Source organism: Anopheles aquasalis, chromosome 3 (genome assembly GCF_943734665.1).
Source record: "Anopheles aquasalis chromosome 3, idAnoAquaMG_Q_19, whole genome shotgun sequence".
NCBI lineage: Eukaryota > Metazoa > Arthropoda > Insecta > Diptera > Culicidae > Anopheles > Anopheles aquasalis.
The window spans coordinates 50,063,549-50,091,048 of NC_064878.1; the positions used below are offsets into that span (position 1 = coordinate 50,063,549).

The 27,500-nt window shown below is 48.9% G+C and overlaps 1 protein-coding gene across 4 annotated transcripts in view; it reads left to right on the forward strand.

The window, feature by feature from the left end:
- LOC126575560 (uncharacterized) overlaps nt 1-27,500 on the forward strand; it is a 57,299-nt gene that overhangs the window by 1,201 nt on the left and 28,598 nt on the right. The gene's annotated exons all lie outside the window — the stretch shown is intronic.

Consider the following 27,500-nt stretch of genomic DNA (forward strand, 5'->3'; position numbering starts at 1 on the left):
TACCATCGCCAGCGACAAATGGAATTTGTGTACGTGGAGCAGCGCAATTCCTCCACCGGGCACTTCACACTACACACTCGTCCTTGCTTCAAGCACCTAAAAAAAAAGAGGCCGCCCGAGGTTATCAACGGTCGAGCGCGTACAGTACGGCACAAAAGCGGCCTACACCTACAGCCAAATCTGCTGCCAATGACGGCGGTGGCCACGAGCCCCAGCACACGCACATTATCAACTCGCACGATCGACGGAGCGACGGGCGCCGCGACGGTCAGCTGCTTGCCGCTGATCGTCAATAGTACGAATCCGGTAATGGTGAACGGGGGGAGATGGCCGCAGCATTGAGTGCATTACTATACTGTGTGCTGCGAGCTGCGGGATGTTGTCTCGGTTCGATGCTTCGGTGTCTGTCTATCTGCGTAGTGGTGTCTGGTGGTGGTCGAGGGCTATCTCTTCACCACAATTCCTTCATTCCACCGTCATTTCGATTCCATTTACGGTACGGCATCGAAACGGGCTAGCTGGCTGGGGATGACTGGTTTGATGCGTAACTCCTACTAGCGCCCCGTGCCACCCTGCCCTGTCTCCCCCTCCCTGGACCATTAAATCGAAATTGAAGCACTCGGTGGTGGCGCCGGTGAGATCGCAGCGTCAAGGGGTGCGTCGTGGTGGTGTGAAAATGGTTCGCGATATTTGCTCTGTTGGGGTGTTGTTGTTTATATCCATCAGCGCGCGGAGTCATCGTATTCCCGGGGAGGTGGGACCGGTTCGGCCGGCCTGGTACGTAGGTCACTCTGTCTGTGACCAACAACGACGACCTCGACGACGACGACGATGAAGGTTGGGTTTTCGCAAACGAGAAGTTACCGCTAATGTGTATGCGTAACCACCGAGTGCTGCCAATGTTGCTGTGACACAAACTAATATACACCGCCCCATTTGTTCCCGGATCTTCGAATCCGCGAGGACCAAATGTGGTTTGGGCGAAATTACAAAAAAGAATCGACAATCGACAACGGGGACTAGGGTGTGGGGTGTGTGTGGGCGCAGAAGCTTTCAGCGGATCCAGCTGCACCCTAATGACGGGGTCGTTCGGTTTTTGGGATGTTGTTTGTTTGGCATCACAAAATGCGCGGAAATGGCGATCAAATGAGGTTTCATTGTTGGGAGAGACGGACGGAATTGTTTTTTTTTCTGTTTGTTTCAATGTTTTTGAAGTGCCTTTCGCAGCGCTAGGTATTACTTTTTTGGGCAGTGAGTTAATTCGTTCGGTTTTACAAGATGCGGAAAGGTACTAGCATGTTGTCTCTCCGTTTCATTTACGCTAATGTGCTTTTCATAGTCACGTGCAATTCTATTTTGGGTTTTACAAAAAAACGTAAGCGACCGAATCTTTTATTCAATTGAATAAAGAAGAACTTTTAGCTTGATAAATCGTTTTTGCGAGGAACTCCTATCCATTACGTTGACATGAAGTGAAGAGGAAATAACAATTCTATTCACAGCTTGGTGTATATTTAAATGCCTCGGTAATGGTGTAACCAATGCCACTTCAAGTCCCTCTTGAATTGAGATAAAGAGGCAAGAAAAGAAGAAGGACAATTTGCAAAATGCTCGATGTACTTGAACGACAGAAAAGATAGGGATTTTGGCATCAACTCGTTCCTGGGGATGACAAGTGGATTCGTTACAACATTTCAGACGCAAATGTGCAAATGTTATGCTTTGAATTTGGTGCTGTATGAACATTGAACATGATAACGTTGTAGCGCTTGTCGTAAAATGGTTCTAAAACGTTTTTGCTAATACTTTGGAGCTAAACTGAGGCCAAACCGTTTAAACGAAACGAAACATTATTCCTATTAGCTTGTTTTTGTTTTAATGCATCAGCAACAATTAAATTGTGGTCACTTCTAATGCTTCTTGAACCATTACTAAATTTCCTGAAAGATTGTTTCAAGCCTAAGGAGCGATATGTTGTTGTTGACATTAAGTCACAAATGGTGAACGAAAACCAAACGAATTAATTAATACAACAGATAGTCCACTACGCATTCATTTGTACGAGTGTGGCAGCCACGAACCAACCCTCGTTGACCGAAAACCACCGGCATCAAAAGAGTACCAAGTTCCGATGAGCCGCATTGCCTTAACCATCTTCGCCTTTGAAGTCCGACTGACACCCCCTTGGGGCAAAGGAAATCATTTTTGTTTATTTCCTTCACAAACTCGCTCATATCACTAGCTGTCTCGGTGCTCGCTGTGGTCAAACGGCTCAGAAATCTCATTGAGTTTGCTTTCCCTGCCGGTTGCCCTAGTGGCCCGTGTGCCTGAACCAACAGTTGTCGATGCGATAAACAGCGAAACCCGGCTTCTATTCATTCATGCACCGAAGCAGATGTTTGGGGGGAAAAGGTAAATTTAGATTCCCTAAGACGCCATCGGAGCGGTAACCTGAACCTCAGAGCACTACAAGTTTGCACCGAGAAGACTATTGTGACATTACACACTTTGAACCAGATGTTTCTACAGCTCCGGGTTCGATAAGATGCGAAAATAACGGATATGAACACATCTTAGCATCACTTTTACTGTAAGCAAATGCCAGTTGTTTCACTTTATATCATCGAAATGGATACGAACATTATCCTTTCTTTTTATTTTGCTCCGAAAGGAATAATTTCAGATGATAGATCCGTACCACCTGCGCTAGAAAAGTACGACGAGGCAGCGCCCGTTGCAAAAATGTTCCGCAAATTCTCAAAATTCGTTCTTCACTTAACACCCTACACGTGCCACAGCAGCACACACAGTTTCAACCGAGAGAATGATGCATATTTGATGCACACAGACCAAGCACCATGGAACTGCTGCTGCACCGTGGTGTTCGAGTTTGGTCGATCGAAGGTGTTGCAGTAGAGCTGGCACAAAAGGAGAGGGAAGCTGGGACTGTGCTCGGTGTTTGTGCATCTCCAACAGCACCGCCCTGTCCAGCCCAGCGGTTTGATGTAGAAGTGGCTGCTTAAGTGCATTATGCAGGTGTTTAAATGTTTATATTTGCTCTTTAGGAGCTGCTGTAGAGAACGATCAAACGATGCTTGAGGGAAGGGTGAGAGAGGGAGAGAGATGCTTAAGCTAATGCCTCATCATAACACCCACGGTAGCTAAGGTGGTTAACCAACCGTGTCGATGCAAACGCAAAGAAACAGGGGGTTTACAGTGTTTACGATGTGCTTCATGAGCTTCAGACTCCATTGTTTGTCGTTATGGGGCGTTGCTGAGAGTTGAGTTGTTGGATTGTTTCAAGAGCAAAGTACCGAACGCAGTTTGAACCTCGTGCTGGTGACAAATAAGGACAAATTGTTGTACTTTTATGCCTTTCGTGCTGACAATTCTAAGAAATAATAGGTGGCATTATCTCCTCAGAGCACTGATCTCATCGCGTTCCACGTAACCGTGCGATCACCTTCAAATGCCAGCGAGTCATCCGTCATCGAACGGAGTATAGAAATCGCGGTGGCTTTTTAATGGTTGTGTAGTAGTAGTTGTTGTTGTTGTATGGGATTGTTTCAATGTAAATTAATAGCTCACGACGTCGGCCGGCGGCATCACGTGGGAGCACGTTTACTTCATCATAAACCGATCCCGTACCGATGATTACAACTCCCTCGCGTTCTCGCGTTCATCCGCATCGAACAGCGTAATTAGCAACAATCTGTTGCGACCTCTGGCTATGTTTGAAGAGCATTTCCCGTCCCGTAGCTCGCTGTCGCTCATCGAGATAAGTTATTGCGGGGAATCGTTGTCGATGATTGGTTTAGTGTTTCATCATTTTTGCCCATTTGTTCTACTTCTCTACTCAACATAAATAAAACTCGCAAGCATCTCATCGATATGATAAATTGAATACTGTTTCAACACAAGTTTCTCATTAGATTCGCCAGAGTTCTACGTCCGCACGGGCAGATCACGATGTGCGCATCGCATCAAATTGACAAAATGAATTCTAAAAATAAAACATTGCTCCCATCCCACTGGTGACACGAACACGCGGTGCTGCGAAATAATTAATGTAAATTCTGCGCAACCAAGACTGTCGACGGTTCGTCGAGCGAACATCTTGGGAGGTTCGGTTTGGCCAGTTGAACTTGAAAATGTTTTCTTTTCGCCAAAAATTCCCCAAACGCTACCCACACCACTCATGATGATGATGATGGTGATGGCATGTTGGTTTTTCGTTTCTTGCTTGCGCCTTTTCTGGTGGTCCTCCAATTTAAAGCATTTCTGAACGCCCGTCCGTCCTCCAGTCCGTTGTACGGATGTGGTGCTCGCCACACTCGCCACAGTACTGTTCCGGTTGGTGGTTCCGTTTCGGGATGGGATGATTTTGCCATGCTTTTGGGACGCTGCCATCACCATGAGTTCGATGGCCGCACTGGATGGGTGGCCGGCGACCACCACGAAAACGACGACGACGACGACTCCAACGAACGAAAATGACATCTCCCGCCAAACTCGAGGCCATCGTGGCATTCAAATGGAATGGTTGGTGGAAACTATTTTCAGAAGCTGATACCGAATTGATGTCTGGGGTGGATTACTGTTCTAGTTGGGTTCGGATCGGTGTAAAGTAAGTAAGACATTTAGACGATCGAGATGATTGCAGCTGTCATCAAGGGCGATAAGAGACGATGTGGCCGTTCTGGCTTATCACTACCCAAAGTGACGCAAACAAATGTAATCATGAATTTCTTCTGCTTCTGCTTCGTTTTATTTACTTTATGGAAGATCACTGTAGTTTTGTTCGAAATATTTTTCAATCCAACAGATAAGTGATAATTCTGTTTTATGTTAAATACGCGATAGTAATTAGAAATCATTGAATACCTTTTAGTGTAATGCGTCACCTCGCCAGCAGTGATTGTGGCAATCAAAACCATGATACTACAATCTAGAACAGAAAACATAGAGGAGACGGCTGCGTTATGCCTTTAATTGATAGGAAATGCCCTTGAATACAGACAGCTCAGCCGTGCGCGCGAGATGTTTTGTCTTTTCTGAAAGCATTTTTTATGATACCCCGATGGTCGATTTGACTACGTTTTGAAGCACGCCCGTTACCTCGCTTCCTAACCAGACGATTCCTTGTTTCCAAAGTGTCATTAAGCTGTTGTCTTTTACGCTGTTCACAGCGCTGCTCACAGTGGACCGGCTTATAAATCATTTTTATTGTAAAACATTCCACTGAAGGATACGGTCTTCGGTGGTGTGTTCTCAGGACACAGGTACTGTTTGTGGTGTGTTCTCAGGACACAGGTACACAGGAGGGGGTTATGTCGCTAAAAGTTTTACTTTTTATGTGGATACATCGTTTAAGGTCCGTTGCTAAAAGTACGAAACGGTCCATAATCCGTCGAATGAAATGCTAGAAAATTCCCTTCAACAATATTTGAGGTAGTTACGGTACCGACACTCGCTGTCTGTTCAACGATTTTACAACCGAATTGTTCCAGAGAATTGCATGGAGTGTGATTTCACTTGTCATTTTCTTTGATTTATTACCGCCCCAGTGTAATTGCGTTCTCCGGTGATGGGTCGCAGCTGCAAGTAGCAACAGTAGAATGGACCGCCCATCCTGTTTCGGCTGTCGGTGACACATTTCAAGGAGATAAGATTCGTCACAAGTACTGCCACGGCATAATGACTTAATGTTGCCGACAGGGCAAGTGTGGATCACTGTACAACCACTTGTTTCATTTCCAACTTCTCCTCAACTTCACCTGACCTCCAATTACGAACTCCAATTACCGAGATGACGCAGACGAGTGTTCCCAACTCGCATGACAATCGTATGTGTCTGGAATTCTGATGGGTTCTATCGAACAGTTTCTGTTTGAGGGCAATTTGAGGGTTTTCGTTTTTTTGGTGTCTCTGTAACATTTCATTCCAATCATCGCATACAACGCACGAAATGGCAACTGGCACATTTAGATCTGCTAACTATCAGTCTCACTATCCCCCGGCACAGGGGCGTTGATGGTTCCACAACACATGACAACTGCGTTCGACGCATGGTTTCCATCATCATCAACATCAGGCCGTGCGTGTAACATCCCACTGCCATTGGCGTGTGCCAGGGGGACAGAAGGAAGGCAGCAAAACATGTTGGAACAAACTTTCCATCCAGCAGCCATCAATCGCCGAAACTTTTAACGCTCGTTCCGTTGCCGCGTGTCACTCCTTCGCCTGTCTGTCTGTTGTGTCATGTTTCGGTGAAAAGGTGTCCGGAAAACCGCACGCTCGCTCCGTGCACGGACCACGGAACCGTTGTTTTTCATTTCCTACCACCGGTGGCCGTACCGCGGGAGGACCGCTGCAAAAGTCAATATACGCATAGCGGACGAACGAACGGACGGACGGCCGGTTGTTGTTCATTTTCCCGCTGAACGGAGGCAGAGGATTTGGGTAAGGTTAAGCTAACAAATCTTAATTCTTCTCTCCTCTTGCGGAGCAAACACGGGAAGGTTCTGCTTGGTGTGGTTAGACGGACTGGCGTACAACAGCAACACTCCATTGGTGGCTGCGTGTTCTGCTGCGGAGAGGTTGAATGATGCGCGTACATCATTGCCACCGTTAGGGACACACTCTGCAAAGATGATAACGAGCACACACCATGAGCAGAGGGGAGCGCAAGTAAACGAAGAAGAAGTGAAGCGAGATGAAGGAAGAAAAACCACCAAACACAGAGGCGCAGCGCCAACATCACAAACAATCAAACAGAACTAATGATATAAACATTGCATCACTAACCAACCGACCGACCGACCACCCGTGATGGGGGCCGTGTTGTGTCGTAAGCAAACACTGTGCTGCTCGCCCTCCAGTCCCTTTACCTTTAGAACGTGGATAAGCCACTCGTATGATGGACCGGGGATGGGCAAATGAAGAAGATCAACGTTAATTAATGGCAATTGCCGGTTGACATGCGTCAAGCGAGTCGACCACAACCGCTGCTGCGCTGTTGGTGCTGCTCCGGGTTCCAACAAGGTTTTTTTTTGGAGTGGCCATTCCCCACCATACCTGTCGCCCGTGCCCGTGTTGACCTGTGAATTGACGCATTCTTCTCCGGTAACTGTGGAGCGCGAAAGACCTCGGCAACAGTTTGTCACGCTGTGGAGGACGATTTTACTTTTATTTTATCTTCGTGCTTCAACCACCCTCCCCAGCGGTGGTTGGCCTACTTCCGTACGCGTTCTGTGCTCTGGTTTTTACCATCAACAGCAGCAGTAGCAGCAGTAGCACCGAGTTACTGTGGAATGGTTGTGGACTCCAAAGAGACAGAGAGACGCACGAGCAACGCAACAACGCGAACCACTCTGGCTCTGACTCTGGCCACTGGCTCGTGCTGGCTGGCTGGTATTCATGTTTTATTCAGTGTGACCGATGATGGCGTTGTTTTAGGTGCTCTGTTTATGCTTTTTTTCTTCTGCTGTCTCTCTTTCGCTCTCCCTCGATCGGCTGCCTGCTGTTCTTGATGGACAGCGTCCCGCCTCCCTGCTGCTGGATGAATTTTTGTGGTAAATTTGGACTTGATTTACTTGCAGTCCGTGCTACCATGAGAGCAATAAGGAAATGCTCACTGGCACCCTCCCCCCAGGGGGCCTCATTCGAACTCTGTTTCGTGCGGAAGAAGGAGGAGCAGATCCTCCAATGATGGTGTCGCTCTTTGTCGCATAATGGCGGCCACACTCCAAAAGATGAAGATGATTTGGAGGTTGCGTCATGAGTGAGCCTGACGAGAGTGCCGAATCGTGTATGCATCATTTATCGGACAGGACCACCGGCCAACCACCATTTTCGCTGCAGATTCGCTGCGAGCGGAAATCCGCCAGAGTGGTTTCCAGGGCGGAAAAACGTGAAAAGCGGACACAGACACGACTCACGCGGTGGATTCCATTAATCTGTTCGCACCGCATCGCACCAAAAACCTGCTGTTCATCATCATCATCATGGATCGATCGATGATCGTATGCCCGGTCGATCGCGTCGTGCTCTGAACCATTTCCGGACGGACGTGTATCATTTCATTGGCACCTCCTCGGTTTCCAAGTGAAGGTCCCTGTGGCCAACGCTACCTTGACCTTGTTTGTGTCCGGGTGGAAAAAGGTGTGATCACTAGCGACTGCTGTGAAAAAGAAAAGGCTTGACGTCAACCGTAAGAGGGTAATGATTAAGATCATTCAACGGTGCAGCACTTACGCGGCCTCCAAATGATTCCTTCGCCAGTTTGTCCCACGGTAACAAACAGCTTTACCTTCTCCCTTTAGCGCATGCAAAAATGGCCTCCTGGCGAGTGGTGAGCCGAGCCAGAGAAACGTTTTATTTCTGTTATCCAAACATTTTCCCAACGGAAAACATTTACATCTCCCCGCGGAAGGCAGCATCCGTTCCGGAATCAGCTTACACACTACTCCAAGTGCTCTCCCTCTCTCTTTTTCTTTCTTTTTTACTCTCTCTTGCAAACCCCTCTTTTGGGGCACAGCTTCCGTCGAGTCGAGGGAATCGTGCGGGGGTAAATCTCGAAACAAAGTGCAAAAAGTGCGCCAACGTGCGCCATCGTCTTGCGCCGCACGAGACTGGAAACGGGTTTCTTAATCCCTCCCATCGCCATCCCCTCGGTGGCGAGTGGTGGTGCTGGCGCACAAAAAAGGGCACGGACGCGCTCGTTTTATGGTTCCATTTTTACGCCACGCCACTCGGCTGAACGATGTGCGAGATACATTTTTCATGATGGCCACCACCAATAAAAGATCATCGCACAGGATGTGATGTGAAAAGTGTGTACCACAGTCCTTCTTTCGGGGGATGGGGTGGGATATGACGTGGTTTTTCTTTTCGGTGGGCGCTGGATGCTGGTATACAATTCACGGTCCCGGGGTATTATCGTTCTCATCAGCACCGGGGTCCTGAACAAGTAGAGGACAAGCCGTCACCTTCACGGGGTGCTCCGGTTCATATATAATGCGCGCGATCCACGGTTTTTTGGCCAAGCAGTAGAGGGCTCTAGAGGACTCTCTTCCTTTTGGGGGGCCACTTGAGGGCCAGGCAATGTGTAAAAGGGGCCTTTGGAATGGCCCGAGAGACAGAGAGTGAGTCAGTGTATCATTGTAATAATGCATATTTTGGGAGTTTCCGTTGCTAAGCACCCCCCTAGCCCCCGCTCGTACAACTGTTTACGCATTCCCTGGCCAACCGAGCAACATGCTCGGTTTCATGCTTCATGCATACGTTACGCGCCCGTGGATCTCGTGATGCTGTGAATCGTGGGCCCAGGGTTTGTGGTTGTAATGTTTTATCTTGATCCACAATCCACGATAACCGACCGACTGGTGGTGTATTTGCCCGGTGATATGCTATTTGTTCGCATACGATGCGCATCTCCGTTTTGTGTGTGGATGGGTTTGTTTTTTCGCTTTTAAATTTACAGTGCAAACATGCAAATAAAGATGGATTGCCGACATTACGAACGAAACGTGCGAGTGCCACGTGCAAAGGAGGGCTCTACTCACTTGAATCATATTCCACGCTGCCACCCCCGCAAACTCCCACTACCTCGAGACAGGCCACGAGAGAGAGAGAGAGCATGGCAGGGTGCTTTATTGCGGTGAATTGCCTCGGTTGCCGGCTACACGGCTGTTCGCTCGCTCGTGTTGCAAATGCGCCATAATCGTAAATACCGAAGGAAATTGGATAAATATTTCAAATTCTTGCCTCCACGAGCTCTCGCCAATTGGCAATTTTATGTCGCCACACGCTCCATTTGGGCGTCCAGGCTGCGCTGATGACAAAGTTTAGTACCCTAGTGGCACCAAAGAGACACGAAGCATGGTTGAGAGGTCGCATTTTGAATAAATATAAGCCTTAAGAGAGAGTTTAATCCGTTGGAATGATGAGTGTATGGTGGACTGGCGAGTTCTATAGTTCTGGAGTTTTCTAAAAAAAAACACTAACGATCGCTTCTTTTCTATTTTCTTTGCAGGTGTGTATCAGGCCATTGCTATATTTTCTGGATGTTGTAAGTATTTAACGTAAAAGAATGAAAGAAATTGCAATTCAAATCTGGAAACACGTTTTTGTGATGAACGACGCAGACTCGCTGTCCACGTGGCAACCAAATTGACAGCTCCATTGGCCGGTGCGTCGTTGCCGTTGGTCTGTGCCCAGTGACGGCGTACTGGTAAATCCGATCCAACGAGCCAGCCCAGCCGAAACCATGGATACCTTGGAAAGGCGTCTCCATCGAAGCGACAGAATATCCTTTTACACCACCGACAAATCCGAACGCGCGTCCATAGCAACCACTCCACTTCAGTTAGGTCCTTGCGATTCCTGTGTGGGTGTTCACCACCCTCTCCCACTCTCCCACCCTCCCACCATCAACATCATGACAACGCTCATCGACGCACCAAACCCACGCCGAAGAGCAAATACGCTCGAGCGGCATCATCTCGTTGTCGTTATTTTCTCATAATTTCATTTATTCAAATTGATCGCTCTAAATCTTACTCAACTCCTCTCTCGACTGAGATTTAACTGTTGGCAATGGAACCGTGGTGGCTGCTTGCTATTTTGTGAAATCGTTGGTTCATTTTACACTCTTGCGCCGTCCCCTCTCGGACCGCTCGCGGGATTTAAGCTTTAAACTTTGAAGTCAGCTTTTGAGGTTTTGCCCAGGGGTGTTTGGTAGCACGCGTGTGCTATCGTGTGTCGCGGTTTCACTTGAGCCGAGAGCCTGGGCGTATAAATTGATAAATATGAAAATGAGCACTAAATCCCCGGTAAGCCTTTGGCTGTGGGTGTGCGACTGTAACATTTCGCAACTTCATCTACCGTAAATATGATTTTCTCAATTGAAGTGCTCCCGAGCAGTGTGCTTTTGGCTTGGTGAACGCTCGATTTTGGTTTCGCAGAATTTCGCAAAATAATCTTTTTCACTTTAAGCGCTCCACTGGAAAAGCTTTACTCGTAAACTTTCATTCTATTCTATTCAATCTCTTTTCCAAAAGCCTTTTTCATTTATATTTGAAATCCTCATAAGTACACACACTAGTATCGGCTTTCATGCTATTGATATTTGTTATCCTGGGGAGTTCTGCGTTGTCTTGGTCGGGATTTTGTTGGCATGAAAACCGATCGCTCCTGCTTGCGTGGCCATTCTCTCCGGGGAGCAGAAACCAAAGAAGGTCAGCTTCTAGCGTTCCTTCGAACGAAATTAAGGAGCAACGATCCTATTTGAGTCCAACGGGGACAATGGGCTTTCAAACAAACGACTCCGAGCCGAAGCGTAGGGCGTACGGGTTTGGTGGTGCCTCTGGTGCCACTACTGGAGCAACGTCAGAACAGAAGAATTCCAGCAATAAATACTCACTCATTAAATTGAACCCGCACGCAATATTCCCACGGTGGACATCGTGACTTGCGTGTCCCGGGCGGTTTCATTATGAAAGTGGACGCTCATCCATAAAATTAGCCGGAACAGGCGGATAGAAAATCCATTTTGCGTTCGCCAACCATTTTCCACCCAGCCCGGTTCAGAACACAGTATTTGTGTTGAGGTTTTCACTTCGGGAATGCTCCCAGTGGCGTTATTGAATGTTTCTGTTCAGTGTAGCAGTTAGAAATGGGCTTTGTTATAGCTCCTCGCTTTGAGGAGGTTAAATTTTCCCTGAATTTCGATTGATCTATAGTTGATTTGACGATTAATTTTCACCATTACAGTTCAACTCCTTCTTTCCCTTATCAACTTTCTTCCGTCAACTCTAGTTAAGACTATTAATTGATGTAATTATGAGTTGCAGCAATTTGTTTCAGCACCGAAGCGTGATAAGGAAATTTGCACTCACGACCCCTCCCTCACCGCTTCCCTCCGTAATTAGGTGTCCTGTCGGCGACGCTATAAATAGTGGAAAGTTTTTAACCAATTTGCCCCCAAAAAGCGTCGCGTCGCGATGACAGGGAAAGAACCTGAAGTTCTTTCGTTCTTTGTTCCTCGCCAACGGCCATCTTCTGGTGACATGGGACGCTGGCATCGGAACAACCTGACACGCGGTTGATGGGTTAATTTGCTCGAAGAAGTATAACAAGCTGATTGAGAGCAGCATCGTTCCCCTGAGGGAAGCTGCTGCTGCTGCTGCTGCTGGGATCGAATTGGAAAGTTTTTAACCAACCAGCCTCACCTTCCGTTTGCTCCCCAGCGCCTCCTGAACCCATCGAGACCCGATCCGCAAGAAGGTGCGGAATCTGGTTAGCTTGCCTGCGGCCAGCATCCTCGCCAACTTTGCCCACGCCAAAAACACCACGGACCGATGCCTTCCGATCAAATTATATCGCTCAGAATTGGACGGACAGAGACCATACGACGAAGGCAGCGAGGAAGTGGAAGGTCGAAAGGCTCCTAGCTGGCTTCTCTCGTTCTTTGCTTAAGATCGTGGTATAGTCCCTGGTGCGGCAATGTCGGGGGCCGAACCAACGACGAACGATGAAAACTTTGCGCCACTTACAAGTCGAGCCATCGGATGGTGGGGTGTTGTGCGGGGTTTCGTGGTTTCCAGATCAAATTTACTTTCCAACCAGATCAATATGGATAGGAAAGTTAGAGTACGCCGAGCGGATGGAGGAGCAGCTTGTGGCATATGTTTTCGATGATTGAAGAGTTTCAATTAACTTGGGCAATTGGTATTCTGGATTTATTGAACCGAAAACTACACGTTGGAAAACAAGTTTTAATAACATTTCTGATATGAGCCCTGTAAATTTAGTGTTTTGTTTTATTGCACTCTTGTTTCGACTTTATAGTTGAACAATGCGATGCGACAAGCAAATGATTTACAATCCAACCACGCCACGAGAGAACCCGTTAAGCTGGCTTCTTTTGTTCCTTTGGGAAAGTCAAAACAATTTGAAAAGTTATGGTGATTTAGTGACCTCTCCCCACCTTCCCTTTTGCTACCTGTGCTACGTGGCACGCGCTTGCAAAAGCATCATCACCGGCATAAATAACACCTTAAATCATCGGAAGATCGGCTCGAACTCTTTCGTTGTCGACCAGAAACAGCAGGAGCAGAAGCAAAAGCAGAAGCAGCAGCCAACTCCATAAAATATCGCCACAACAGCTGTTGTGCCATGAGTACCGTGAGCGAACTGACTTTTCCCTCATAACTCATGCTTCAACCTCGTGCGCGCGCATTGAGCTAAGCGCCAGCTCAGCCCGAAAAAAAAACAACGCTTATGAGTCGCGACTGCGGAAATGTGACCATCTGGTCTGCCGGTGGGGTCTCCCGGGTGGCAATCATAAAATGGGAAAACTCTTTGAAGTACAGTTCCCGTTCGCGATGAAACAAGAGGAAAAACAAAGGCAACGGGCGACATTGTCCGTGTCTGTCTGGAAGTCAGGACCTGCGCCATTTGTTGAGAGGGCAATCAACGTACGGAGGGAGTCCCTTTAATTTCTTTCGCTTATCAAGACCCACGCTTCGCCCATGGTGGTTCGTTGGTTGGTTGAATATTACAAACCAACAACCCGTCATTGAGGGGACAAGGGGTGCAGCTGGAAAGCGGCTCGTGGAGCACTCGCGATTAACGGACGGTACTTGGGAGATTTTAATTTGCTGCCATAAAAGTGTAAAAGTTGTTATTACATTGCCACAGCGTGCCGCAGCGTTACCCAACCAACCAGCCACCCGTGGACAGCAGGATACGGTGGCGTTTAATAGGCGAAACCCATCCTAAGCGACGGACACAACAACAAAAAAAAATGGCGGAAAAAGAGAAACATACACCGGACTCACACGCTCCAGGGAATTGCTCCCTTGGCTTCCCATCAGCAGTAGTAGTAGCAGTGGGAGTCGTCCTCGTCGTTGTCGTTGTCGTCGTCGTTCTCATCGTGTCGCTGGCGGGCCGGAATCAAATTAAACTTTACTGACTCGCCAATCAGGGATGGCGTCCCCCACCGTACACAGTATCTGTCGGACCGGACCGGAGAAGGAGGGAGGCCATAACAACGGCCTCGCCGATGGTCTCGAAGCGAAGTTTAAGCGTATTATTGTAGCGCTTGCCCGGAACATTATTGCATTCCCGGCCTTCCCATCCTTGCTGTGGCGCAGGATACGGCGGTCTATGAGAGTGAATTCCTCGCGGCATTCAGCAGACAGAAGGGAGCAGGACACTGGCACTGAAAGCGAGAAGTTTGCACAAAGCTTCTTCACAACTTCGGCAACTCATAATCGTCTTATCTGCTTTACCGGTTTCGGGTGTTTCGTGCACGAGGCCAGCAAGGGGGGAATGGCGTGGCGCCGGTAGCACGTGTGTTGTGATTGTATCCCGGACAATGAAACAATACAAATAATTAATGCACCAAACAATCCGCTTGCCCGCAGCGCGCACGGTGTGCAGCAGGAGCAGGAGAAGTTTCGATCGTGATTCGAATCTGCTGCATCGCAATCGCCAATCAATGCCAATTCGATTTTGGCCAAGTCCAAGAAGAAGAAGTTAAACATTCGGCTCGTCCGTCCTTATATATGTAAAAAAAAAAAAAAAGTCCAAGAAGTTCCTTTATCGAACGATATGATCTGTTTTTACTGCAAAAAATTAACAATTTATGCTGATTGAGCAGACGAGCAGCAGTAGCCGCAGCAGCAACCGTTTGTAGAACTGAATGGAAAGTGGGGAGTCTTTGATCAGTTTCTTCGACGTTCGCTCCAAAAAGAAATTGCTCATTGTGCAGCAGGAAAACTTTCTAGACACAATAGCATAACCGGGCGCGCACACCGTAGGTTGAAACTTCAAATTTATGACTTTTTGCTTTAAAGCCATTCTGTGCTCCCTGCCCTGGTGGAGGTGAATCCGAACAGTCAGGACGCTGGCTGGGGGTCGAACCTCCCCTTTTAAAGGGGAAACAGGCGACTCTGGGCGAATATTTCGTGTCGTGTCGGTTCTGACTTCTGCTTCGATTTTTGTTCTTTTTCTTCCACAAATTAAGGCTGGTCATGTGAGAGGGCAAAGGGCTGCCGAAGAAAGAAGCCTAATAAAACATGACATTTATTGGCTCGACCGAATGACCCAAGGTATCGATCCGGATCAGGATCGAGCCCGTGAGCTGGACCTTTTGGGTCAGCGGAGTTTCTCACCCCGTGCTCGGAGGGGTCGGGGATGGTTTTTGTTGGAGATTTTTGAGATTCACTTTTTTTTCGTTCTTTATTCCGTGTGGTGGACAGAATTACTGAGAATTGGAGAAGTAATTAGACTTCGTAGTCCTTGGATTTTCATTTTTTTTATACAAAGCTGGTTTTACGATATTTTGAAAATATTAGTTCCACGTCCTAGACCGCCACTTCCTACGCAAACCCATGCCTATACTAACATCGTGTGTGCGCACATATTTATCAAAGACCCACGACTAACCGCAGGGAAGCAACGAGTTCCCTTTTCCACGGGGCGGATCTCCCATTTTCCGTAAGCCCTTCGCACACATGTATAGAGAGGACGACGACAACGATGACTGGGCTTTTGGCATACAGTTTTATCGCTTTTGAGAATGTTCCTCCGAAGATACGTGTTTTACGACTTTCAGAATCTTTTGCGAAAGCAAATGTACCCCGTTCCGGACCCGTTTGCCGAAGAAGTTCCCTGTGGTGACTCACTGGAAAGGCGCAAAGAGAGAGAGAGAGAGAGAGAGAGAGAGAGAGATAGAGAGAGAGAGCGATGAGACCGAGGAAGCGTTGCTTTACAACGAATTGCCCCGAGGGGGCATTTCTGGTCCAAGGAAGACAAGAGCGCCGAAACGTCATCCACCGCCGTTGCTTCGTATGTGCCGTTTCGAGCGAAGTTTTGTTAGTTGTTTATTATTTCTAGGTTCTGCTGTCCCGTATGCCTCACCAGAAGCCCGCAACGGTCGACTGCTGGGACAGTGCTGGTAGAGAAGAGAAGCGCAATCGTTAAAGTCTTGCGGGAATTTGCTCAAGATGGTTTGGCAAACCAGCACCAGCACCAGCAGCAGCAGCAACCGACCGTAGAACCACGTATCCCGGCAAACCGCTTCGCTGTGGTGGTGGCGAGACCAATCCGGCGAGAGCATCTTGATAATAATTTCGATTAGAAGGAGGAGGAGAGACGGAGGAGCGCATGGACGAGGGTCCATCGTCGCCAGGCAGTTGAAAAGCCGAGACCAAAAGTTTTGACAGGCCACGTTGACAACCGTCAGCGCCTTTCAGCGTGCGGTCTCATGGCGGTTGCAAATTTTAACGTTCCGTGACATGGCCCGGAGTGCTGCGCACTCTGCCAGCTCCTGTGCCAGCCAGTCAGCCAGCACAGGTGCGGCGATGACAATCTGTGACAAAGGCAATGAATGAGCTGGCAAAGGTTGTCTTCTTATCGTGATATCAACTGCTCTGGCGTTGTTATTTTTTTTCTGGCTCTCTATCTTGTCCTTTTTTTACCCCCAAATAAGCTAGTACCCTCAAGTCGAGTGTCAAGTCTGTCACGAGAAAAACACACACAGGTCGTGGGTAAGAATGGAATTTATGGCATTCTTTCGCAACGGAGCGACACCATTCCGGTGGGTTCAACGGCTGTTGACAGGACTTTTTCTTTACGAGGATGAAACTATCGCGAACGCTTTTTGATACAAGTTCTGCTACTGTTGAGGTGATTTTTGTTGGCAGTGTTACCAGTTGTAAAGAAGTAAACTTTTTGATAAGCTTCATTTTCATATTTTTCTCTTTTTAAATTTGCTTCAGAACTAGAAGCATTACAGGGAACGTTTGGTAACATAAGGATACTATTTTTGAGTTTTCTTTTTGTTCCTTGTTTTGCATTATCAACTCATTCACGTGACATTCGCTTTGGTTTATTACCTAGCCACCAACAAAAGACGTTTACGCCTGTCCAATTCGGTAAACTCCGCCAACAACTGGCGCTCCTTGTAGGAATTCGCTGAAATCAAACCACCATAATAACGTCGTCTTCGTCGTTTTATGCTGTCAAACGGTGTTTTGACTCATCGCACACGCCATTGCAACCGACGCCGGCTATGATTAACCGGAAGCAAGCAGGTGACAGCCTTCCTGTTTGGGTTATAAATAAAATCCTGCCAATTCGGTTCGCTTACTTTCACGATATTTTCCCGCGCGCTCCACGTCGATCCGGTTCAATTAGCGTTAAAAGCTCGATCGATTATCCGTTCACCTCGACCTCTCTCACTAGTGTGTGCGCCAAGGTGTCAAACGGATGACTGATTTTTGATACATCCGCTTCCTTTTGATACATGCACTGTCTGAATGGTGAAGGTAGTAAGCTGTTTGGCCTTTCTCGGTCCTGCATAATAGAGAAGGCAAAAGGATTGTCCCATTGTCCGATCTGGGGGTTAAGTAACTGAATCCATTTTAGAATCCTTTCGGAAAGGGAGAAAAAACATTTCTACGCAAAATGTCCCTGGTGATGATTCATCATCATTCGTCGTCACATTGTCCCGCCCCACCCCCCCCCCCCCCCCCCCCCCCCCCCCGGTTGGCGTGTGTTCTCGGTTCGGTTTTGGGGTTTTACGGAACGAATTTGTTTCCGCATTATTTCCTTTCGCTGTTTCCTTGCGAGATAGCACAGCGATCGATTTTCCTTCACACCACAACCAACCGAACGCTGACGCCATATTTCAAATGAGCTTCCCCCCCCCCCCCCCTCCCCCTGGAACACGTACTCGCTCGCACGGAGGAGCCGGCGTTATCTGTGTTGCTCCAGCGATGCGTCGTCCGAAAATTTGCTTCCCCACAAACCGCCAAATCGGTTAACGAACACATCGACCGAATGGGTTCATTTGCTAGATAGGTCTACGGCGGCCACCCAGCCTCCCCCCGCTGGGCCCCTTTCCTCACATTGGCGCGTTTGAAAATTGGGATTTTTCCGACCGGAGCTTCCGGGCGGCCACTGCTCGCCGCGTCACCCTCATCGGCGCGTCGCTTTTCGCTTCGATATTATCGTCTTCGTTGCCCGTCTCACGTATTCCAACCATTTTATGACATCGAAAACGAGACCCCGCAAGACCGGGGCAATCTTTTCCGAACCGAACGCCGGGTGCGTCCTTTTTTGCCATTCTTTCCCCCTTTCTCGGTTGCGTCTGCAATCTTTCAATCCTCTCTCTCTCTCTCTCTTTCTCTCTCTCTCTCTCTCTCTCTCTCTCTCTCTCTCTCTCTCTCTCTCTCTCTCTCTCTCTCTCTGTCCGCAGTTTGGTTGCTCTGTGGTTAGAGTTTGTGTGGCTGTTGTGTGGGTTTGGTACGGATCGGAGGACATTCTTCTTCGTCTCAAGAGCAGCGCGAGCAGGGGATGCGACGCAAGAATGTGCTGAACGCGTGTCCCATATCAATGCAAAATCCCAAACCCCAAACCCCAGACCACCAGAGAACGTGTATATGTGTGCGTAGACGACGACTCGTTGGTGACGTTGTCGTGGTGGTCGTTTGGAAATTTTCAAAAACCATACACAGCTGGTGCTCCCTCTGTGCATGACAATCATGACAATGGTCACGGCAGGGCACGGTCACTCTGTTGGAGGACGCAGCGCCAGGCCCTTTTTTCCCTTTCTGTTGCGATGACAGCACTCGCTTCACAATCATAGAAAAAGAGAGAGAGAGCACGGGGAGGGGGGGGGGGGGCAGTTTATTGCTTTGTCCGGTTCCGGTGGTTTCCGGCCTTCCAACCGAGACACATTCCCTTGACCTTCCCCCTCCTGGCGCACTCTCTCGCAGTCGCTCTCTCTCTCTCTTCAAGGAGAAACAATGTATGCAGCTTTTTGTTTGTTCGTCTGTCGTCATTTTGTGATTGTTTTGCCGAAGAGTGGGACCAAGGGGTTTGTGATGTCACTGGCAGCAGCAGCAGCAGCAGCTGGCCCCCTCGTGGTTCTGGCATCTAATTATGATGGACCACCGAGAATGGGTTTTGCCCACCACAGTGTGTGCGCAACCACTTGCTCTGACGGTACATTCGCATCACCAACATTCACGTGGCTTTGGGGTTCGTAGTGGAAGGGTAACCTTGCGCACGGTGGATCGCGAACCGCGGCCCTTTCGTTCCGCACGCCACCGCAATTCATTGACCTAATTGTGGAGCCTGGCTGCCATTAAAAGCCCGTGCCGTTGCCGTTTGCCGTTTGCCGTCTACACAGACCTTGCCCGTGACAGTTCTAGGCATTGCCGATCGCTCAGTTTGCTCGTCGGTCGATTGCAAAACACAAGCATGTGTGTGGCTGTGCCCTCCAGATGGGGTTTTTGTGAAATACTAGACGCGAGTATATGTGGAGCACTCATAAGCAAGCAAATGACGTACGCGGATTTCGGATCCACGGATCCACTCCGGTGACACGCGGCACGCGGTCCTCTCCCTTCCGGTACGTGCTCTGAAGGATGTCAAGGATAGGCCGGCAAGTAAGCACCGGGAAGTGGGGGGTTTTGGAGTCTTTTTGTGGTAAGGACCGGACCGGAAATCGAAGATCCATCCATCCAATCCAATACATGCCGGTCTGACTGCTGCTACTACTCCTCCGAATCGTAAAACAAAACCACAACTAATAGCGATGCGCATCATTATTTTATCGCAAGCAATTCTATTTACTCTCGCCCCAAACTCCACGCCCGCACTCTCCAAAAATGTATTCCAAGACATTCCACGGCCTTCAGTTGACGACAACAGGGAACGTTTTCTTGTATCGCTGGATCGGTGGATCCCGGAAGCTGCTGGGTGATGTCATATTTACCCAAAACACTGTTCTGGATTCCACTGTTTCGATGAAGGGCACGGAAGGGAAATTGGGCCCAGATTCGCTTCCTTCTTCCCCCTCTCTTCACAAAACCTCACATGCTGATGCCGGCATTTACGATGCAGAGCATTCATTCACCGCGAACTCAGCTCTCGCTCCATCGGTGGCACCGAAGCGAAACTGTTTGGATTGTAATCCAAAGGGTCGGAGTACCCGGAGAACCGACCGGAGCCACTGGCACTTCTCTCATCATAATCATCATTTACCGTTGGCCCCACTCCCTCGTCATGCTGCTACTCCTGCAACGTGGTTTTTGCGGTCCATTAAGCACCGAACATTCCCAGGCTGCCCCAATGGCACAGGGCTCGGATAAGTAACTCCGCTTCGGTACGATATACGGCATTGTTCGGGGTGGATTACCACTTGAGAAGCGACCACAGCAGACAACACACGACAGACAGACGGACAGACAGACCTGCAAACAGTACAGGCTGCCCTGGTGCGCTCGGTTGTGAATCGAGCCAGTCTAATCACTGTGCCGCATCGGTCACACGGTATACACTAGCCGACAGTAGTCAACTATCTAGATGAGTTTCACGGTAGATAGAGGCCAACGGGGGGTGGCCGTCACAAACTCTCTGCATGATCCAGAATTGGGAGACGCTCGCAATACTCGTTATACACATGTTTATCATCGTCATCAGCGGGAACGAGCGAGAAAGATGGACGCTCGTCCATCGTCAGACAATCGAAATTGAATGCGTCTGGCCACCGTTCGGTGGATCAGATCGTAGATTGTGAAATTGATTAATCGTAGGTCAGAGCGTAGCAGATGATGATGGAGTTGCAGCAGCAGCATAGCAATATCATGCTGGTAATGAATGTGCATTGTGGTGTGCGGTTGCTGTGGCTACTGTCTCGTTGTACATCCGCAGCCGTGGAATCATGAAAGCACCCTCCCGGGGGTGGTAACGAGAATGTAATTGAAGTCTCCAGCGTGAGCAGCAGAGTTTACTCAACTCGTTCCCTGAAAGGTATGCAAAATACGCATCGCACCCGAACTCGAGCGCGTTTCATCTTCTCGTCTCGTCTTTGTGTTGTTTCAACGGATCGCTACGGTTCCGCTTCTTCGCACCCTTTTAATGGTTCCGTTTTGATTTCCATTTTAATTTCCTTCCTAGCAAGCAGTGCCACGCACACACGCTGAGTGCGAGATTCTAATTAAAATATGCGATCACTGCACCGACCGGAACCACCTCAGCTGTGTAAAGTACAGGTCCTGCTCTATGGTGAAGCACTTAATGGCGTTTCTCACAACCAGTGGTCGATTCACTGGGCAGGGAAGACACCGGTTCGGAAAGTGCAAAGTGAACCGGGAGCACCGAGCGAGGGAATTGGGTCACAAGGAAAGCATTCATCCTCGCCAGCGGACTCTGCCAGCGGTCTCGGTCTTGCCGCGGAATTCAATTTACTTAGCGCGCGCTCGCAGACAAACGCACAGACTCATGCACACAGTGGCGAGATTGGATTAGTATAGTAGTGTCCCTGCTTGTGCACCCCATTTTCACCTTTAACATGCCTTCAACCCTCTCTCTCCTTCCCCCAAAAATCCGTGCCAGTATTTTCCATTATGCTAAATGTTTTCGTTTGCCGGTCCATTAGGCGGGAGGCGGCAGCTCGCCATTGTCAATAGCCGCTCGTCCTGCCCATCCTGGGGCGTCTCAAGCAAACAAATCGGAATCGGCATCCGGGCCGGAGTGCACATCGATTCGGAGTATGATTGGAAGGGCTTTTCCGATGATCAAATAGCAGCGGCTTGTTCGTGCACACGGAGGCCGCGGAGCACAAACACCTGCTAGTGCCTGCGCCAGTTAGTCGGCCGAATGTTGTTCCGCTGGTGAGCAGCAAAGGGGAATTGGCGTGTCACGCGCTCCCGTTTGTTCACACGGAACCACCACCACCACCACGATTGGCCATTGATAATTGGATTGCACGAAAGCGTTTGTTGACGGCGTTCAGCACACGGGGATGGCGTGCCATTTTCCGGTGCGATCGGTGCGAAGAGAGGTCAAGAATCAGGAAAAATCAATTGCGTACCAATATTGCACCCCGTTTGGTCCGCTCTTCCGTGTCCATATCTGGGTCTTTGGGATTCCGAAGGCGAAACCATTCGCAATTCTACAATTCAATTGCTATTGCCGAATTCATTCACAACCGATTCATAACCGGGCGGTCCTTTCGGATGTGCATTCTGTATGCCAATCGCCGGTTCAAAGGCGCCACAAAAAGGCGTTGTATGCACAGAACGACGCTTCGTCGACAGCGCACTGTGTCTGTGCGGTACGCAGGTGTCCTCGTTTTGGGTTTAGGCTTCAGGCTTTTCGGTTTGGTTTGAATAGTGGAGCCAATCAAATTTTTGTCAGTTTTTCGTGCTTGGATTACGCGTACGCGCGGTTGTGTGGGTAAAAGAAAATCCATTTTCGCTCCCATTTCGCGCCGAGAAGTTCATTGACCAAAAGCGAAGCATTAGCATCGCCCTTTTCAGCTATCTAATCGATTTATGAAACACGCCGTTTACTCTAAAAGGCCATTTATTCGTACTCAAATGGAACATTAGGAAGAAAAATGTACCGTTGCCTCTCCTCCATCGTTTCCTTTGCCCAAACGATTCGAACCTCCCCGCAAAGAAGGTCGTTTCATGGCACAAGTGTCGCGCTCACTGAATGGTAACATAATTTCACCACAAAAGGTATGCTCTTTTCATTTGCGCACGATTAACATCGCGCTGAGTGTACCACTTCACTGGCAGCAGAAGCAGAACGCCTCGTCTTTAAAATGATGGCGCAAAGATGAAAGTGAACGACCTTAAAAGGCACATGGAGGGGGCCCCGAGAGACGAGGCCCGTGTTGCAGCACCATTAATGTCACTTGACGGCTTGACAAAGGTTACCGTTGCCGCAGTTACCTTCACGGTCCTGATGAGGATATATGGGGGTGGAGACCGAGGCCAAAAGAGGAAAGTCCTTTCAATCTCCACACGATGATGGCGAACGTGAGACTGAATATCACACATATACACAGACCGACACACAGCCAGGCGGCCAGCCAGCCAGCCAGGAGCTGCTCTCACGGGTGCTTCTGAGGTACACTTGAGTCAATGCCCCATTCTGCCGCATCTTAGATGACGATATGGAAACGATACAGAATACTGGATACTCGGTCGAGAACGAACGCCGTGACTGCCAACGAGGTGCATCTCTTGTTGAAAAGCTGAACTGCATCATTTGAAGTGCAGAGAGAGAGGGAGAAGAGGAGCAGGAGATCCGTACTAGTTTCTTCAAATTAGATTCGCCGCCATCTCAGCACCAACTCGTGCATTCACTCTACGTGCATCATATCATCGCTATCCGTATTATCGTCCTTGGACTGCCTTTCTGCGACCTAAATAAAGTAAAAGACAGAGTAATGTATTCCTTGCGCGATCCCGAAACAAATTATTCACCTTTTTTTCCCGGTCACCCACGAGGCATTATCCTGGCCGCTAAAGGGGGTAGGTAGATGATTTGCTTCAGGCTTCGGTCAATCCAGAAATGGGGCCACCACAATTGACCTTGACCTTCGGCTCCAGTGGCTGTGTGTGCTGCTGCTGCAGAAGTAAAAAAGAAAGCCAACCGCTGGCATAATATGCAACACCAAACTGAACCGAAACCGAACCGAGTGAGTGCACCACATCAACGGACACCCCCCAAAAAGGGTTGGAGAAGCGCATAAATCCCTCCAGCGAGGCATGGCAAGGCCGCAACCCTCGCTTCCGGTCGTTAGCATATTTCGGAGTTGATGAGAGGGAGTTGATGGGACCACCACCGCCGGTGGTGGTCAGGTTCAAATTTAAAGCTTCACGAGCCTCACGAGCCTCGCGCGGATGTGGCATTTCGAGAGCGAAAAGGTCCGAGGTCAACCGCTGAGACCCCGAGTGCTGGTCCTCCTGCCACACTGTGATGAGTGGCGCACATAAATTATCACTATCCGATTACCTTGAACACATGCACAAATGCATTTGTTTGTTTTGTCTGCGGGGGAGTTTTTTGACGTCGGGCAAAAAGGTTCTCGGGGCCAGCCAGCCAGCCAGCCAGCCAGCCAGCACTACCCCTATGAACATGACACGGGGTACGGTACGCTATTTGACTGTTTATGGTTTTTGTATGTTGTTGGTGGTGCGAGGTTGCCACAAAACAACGTAAACACGTAAAGAAAGAAACTTACCGGCTGATAATGTATCATTTTGCGCACCGATTGCAAAAATTCAATTTATCGATTACCGCAGCAGCTTCAATCCTTTTTTTTGGTGTTTTGTCTGCATTCGAAAAAAGGAGGAGAACGATTTTGTTAATTTTAAAAGAACTAACCAAACATTCTGGTTGAGAATTCGTAGCCGAAGAAACAGATGTTGGTGTTCGCGTTGGTAGCTCCACTGGACCGTGTGCATTGCCACAGAACAGCAGAGGCAGTTCGTTTGTCCGTTATCTGCAACATTGAAACGTAATGCAAACGGCAGCACTATAAATAAGGTGCAGTGGGGCACGTGCATCCGCTCCACGTGTTACAATCTCCCTCCGGGGGTTCGCGTCCTCCACCCGGCAATCCCGGAATGTAATTGTGCGATTGCCCTCGTAGCAGCAGCAGCAGCAGCAGCGGTGGTAGAAGCGAAATTTATTCTGCCGCTACTTATCTTTCGACACACAGCTAAGGCCACGAGAGACTGCTTTGCATATGTGGCGAGTAGGTGGCCGCTGCTGCTGCTGCTGCTGCTGCTGCTGCTGCTGCTGCTGGTCCAAAACATTCCCGTTTTCCTGACGACAACACCGTTCAGTTCACCGTTACACTGCACCGGCGGTGTACGACGGTGCAGCAGGGGGTTGGGTTGGACGTCCCTGTGCTGCCGCATTTCACCTTTTTCCGGGCCATTTTTCATCGCGTTGGCGGAAAATCCCCACGATGCGGATGTGTGTCTCGTAATAGTGCTGACCACAGCCACCCCCACGGCCTTAAATAAGAAATGCATGCTGGTGGTGACGATGGAAGGGAGCGGATGGATGGAAAACGTGGAAAAATCTGACCATTTTCGGCCACCTTCACTGTTAGTGGAACCAGCATGGAAGGTAATGCCGTGCCGTGACCTGTGACATGGTCGGTGAAGTAAAGCAGAAGATTTCTTGTTCCCACTGCGGGTTTGTTGTTGGTCGTGACCTAAACTTAAGTCCAATAATTGTCTCCAGTTCCAGTTCTATTCCTTCCTATTGTGAAGCGTTCCTTTGAATGCTTTTGTTAAATCGGTGGCCGATGAGCTGAAGGCCGTTGTGCTCGATCATATCTTAACGACCGCTGAATGTCCGCTTCCTAAAATGGGCAATTTTCTGAAGATTCCACATAAAATTTGCATTTCATGCAGTCACCATCTGCTAAATGTCTATCTCTCTCTGTCGCAAGATGAGTGATGGTGCAATTCGAATTTTTATCGCTCGCAAACTATCAGCAAAAAAGGCTGAATGAAACAGCGCTTAATGCTTCTTGTGTCTCTGGTGACAATTGGCACTTGATAGCATTGGCGGCGGGAAGTTGAAAAACAAAAAGAAAACCCATTTCAACTGCTTCCCAATTCCGACGCCTTACGGATGCAGATTTTCCCACGCTCTTTCCACGCTGGCACTAAAATATTCATTCTGGCGCTTAATCTGGTGTCCGCCATGGCCACGGTACCGCGCTCTCGATTCACTTAAGATGGCAGCTCGGTGGTGCTTATTGTGCTAGTCACTGGCATCGGCATTCGTTTGCTCCGAAGGGAGGGAGTAAATTTCCATAAGACAATAGTTCATTTTCGTGAAAAGAAAATTGACGCCAAACCATGGGCCATGGAAAATGAATGCACGAAACAGTAGCGAAAGGTATAATCGCATGAGGGCTGTGTTTATTGTTCCTTTTTCGTGTTCTCACTTTCTATCTCAACATTAATTGTGGTCCATTGTGACGAACGCTCGTTAGCGACTGGCGAACAGTCAATGTTTCTTTTATTGCAGTCGGCTCCTAATATTTTGTGACTCTCGCAGCATAAATCAGAGGTTTCAAACTGATATGCAGGCTGCAGAAGAAAGTAAAGGCCAATTTGCGAGATGCAGGAAATTTTAAAACTGGTCCCCTCGCCGGGTATTTCGTTTACCCGATTTTCGATGTAGCTCCGTTACCGAATCCCGATGATGGAGGCGCCAGGTAACCGGTAGATTTAAGGGGGGTTTTTTTTATAGAAATTCAAAAGGTTAAATAACCCAAGGATGTTAAAATAAATTACCAAGCTTCAATTCTAACATGTGCATAGAATAAAATTACATAGAACATACAACATAACAACCGAAAGTTCCTTCGTCATCGAAACGTCGCACTCGAAAGACAAACTTTGGAATCACATTGGACTCTCCCGGGAGGGAGATATCACCGAAGATCTTCCCCCTCTATCGAGAGGTCCCGAGGATTTGCAATGAATCTAAAAGCCATCTTTAGTCCCAACGATAACTCCAAAGAACGAAGAAAGACCTGCTGGTCAAACAAAGAACTATGCTGGCTGGCTGGCATGCTGGCTGGCTGGCTGTGTGACTAGAGAGAGTATTGATTTTACGCTGACCCAATTATCCAATACTTTCAGCGACCGGAGACGTTCCTGGCGCTGCTGCTTCGCGGTCCATTTACGGATCAGGCAAGCGGAACATCCCGCGCAACTGCTACACTACGCCGTGACGCTCTCTTTCTCTGCCTCTGTCTCTCTCCCTTTGTCTCTGGATCCATCTCTTGGAAATGAACTTGATAGTGCCTCCGTCTGCCACCAAACTCCGCAGCCTCACAAGATGAGATGCATGGCGATGATTGATTTTCCTCGCTCCTCGCCTCTCCCCTCATGCCACAGTCGTTGTCATCGCAACGGAAGCTGCTAGGCGGTCGCTTCGACGACTATACGGAACGCGCCATGCTGCATCACTCTTCACCAGACCAGACACCAGACAACATGATCCCGCCATGATAGAACGAGGCCACGGCAGGCTCTGGGGGCTCCGGTTGCTACAGTTTTAAGTGAAAGCTACCAGCAAGCAAAAGTCACAACCGATGCTTTGCATACAACCGGCGTGCCAGCCGGTGCAATCGGTATCCGGTCTCATGATTTTCTTCTGGCTTCCCCTTTCACCACAAGCACACCGCGTGTACACACATACACTCAGCCGCGGTAGAGGCGATATTCCCTGCGAAGAACCGGAAAACTTTCATCCGGATCCACGGACGGTGTGGACGTTTTGTGCTTTTCTTGGAGCAACGCCCTAAAGATAGCATTATGTCCCTGGGGCTTCGCTCGAGCACCGCATGGACCACAAGGCCGCTACCTGCGGCGTTGACAGAGGGCACCGTCAAGCGAAGGTCTTGCTTGACTCGAGCTTGCTGATCTGCTTTTATGAAAGTCACCGACAGACCCGGCCATCGTACACCGGCGGCAAGCAGCAAAGCGACGCGTTGAGATATCTCTCATAACCGCAAACCCCAGGGCGCTGCGGGCCATACTGGGCAGACGACGAAGGGTTCCTCCAGGGTATGCCCCGGTGGATATGAATTTATCACAAAAAAAAGAAGCCAAGGTTTGCTGGCTGCTTGTGGCACAACAAAACAG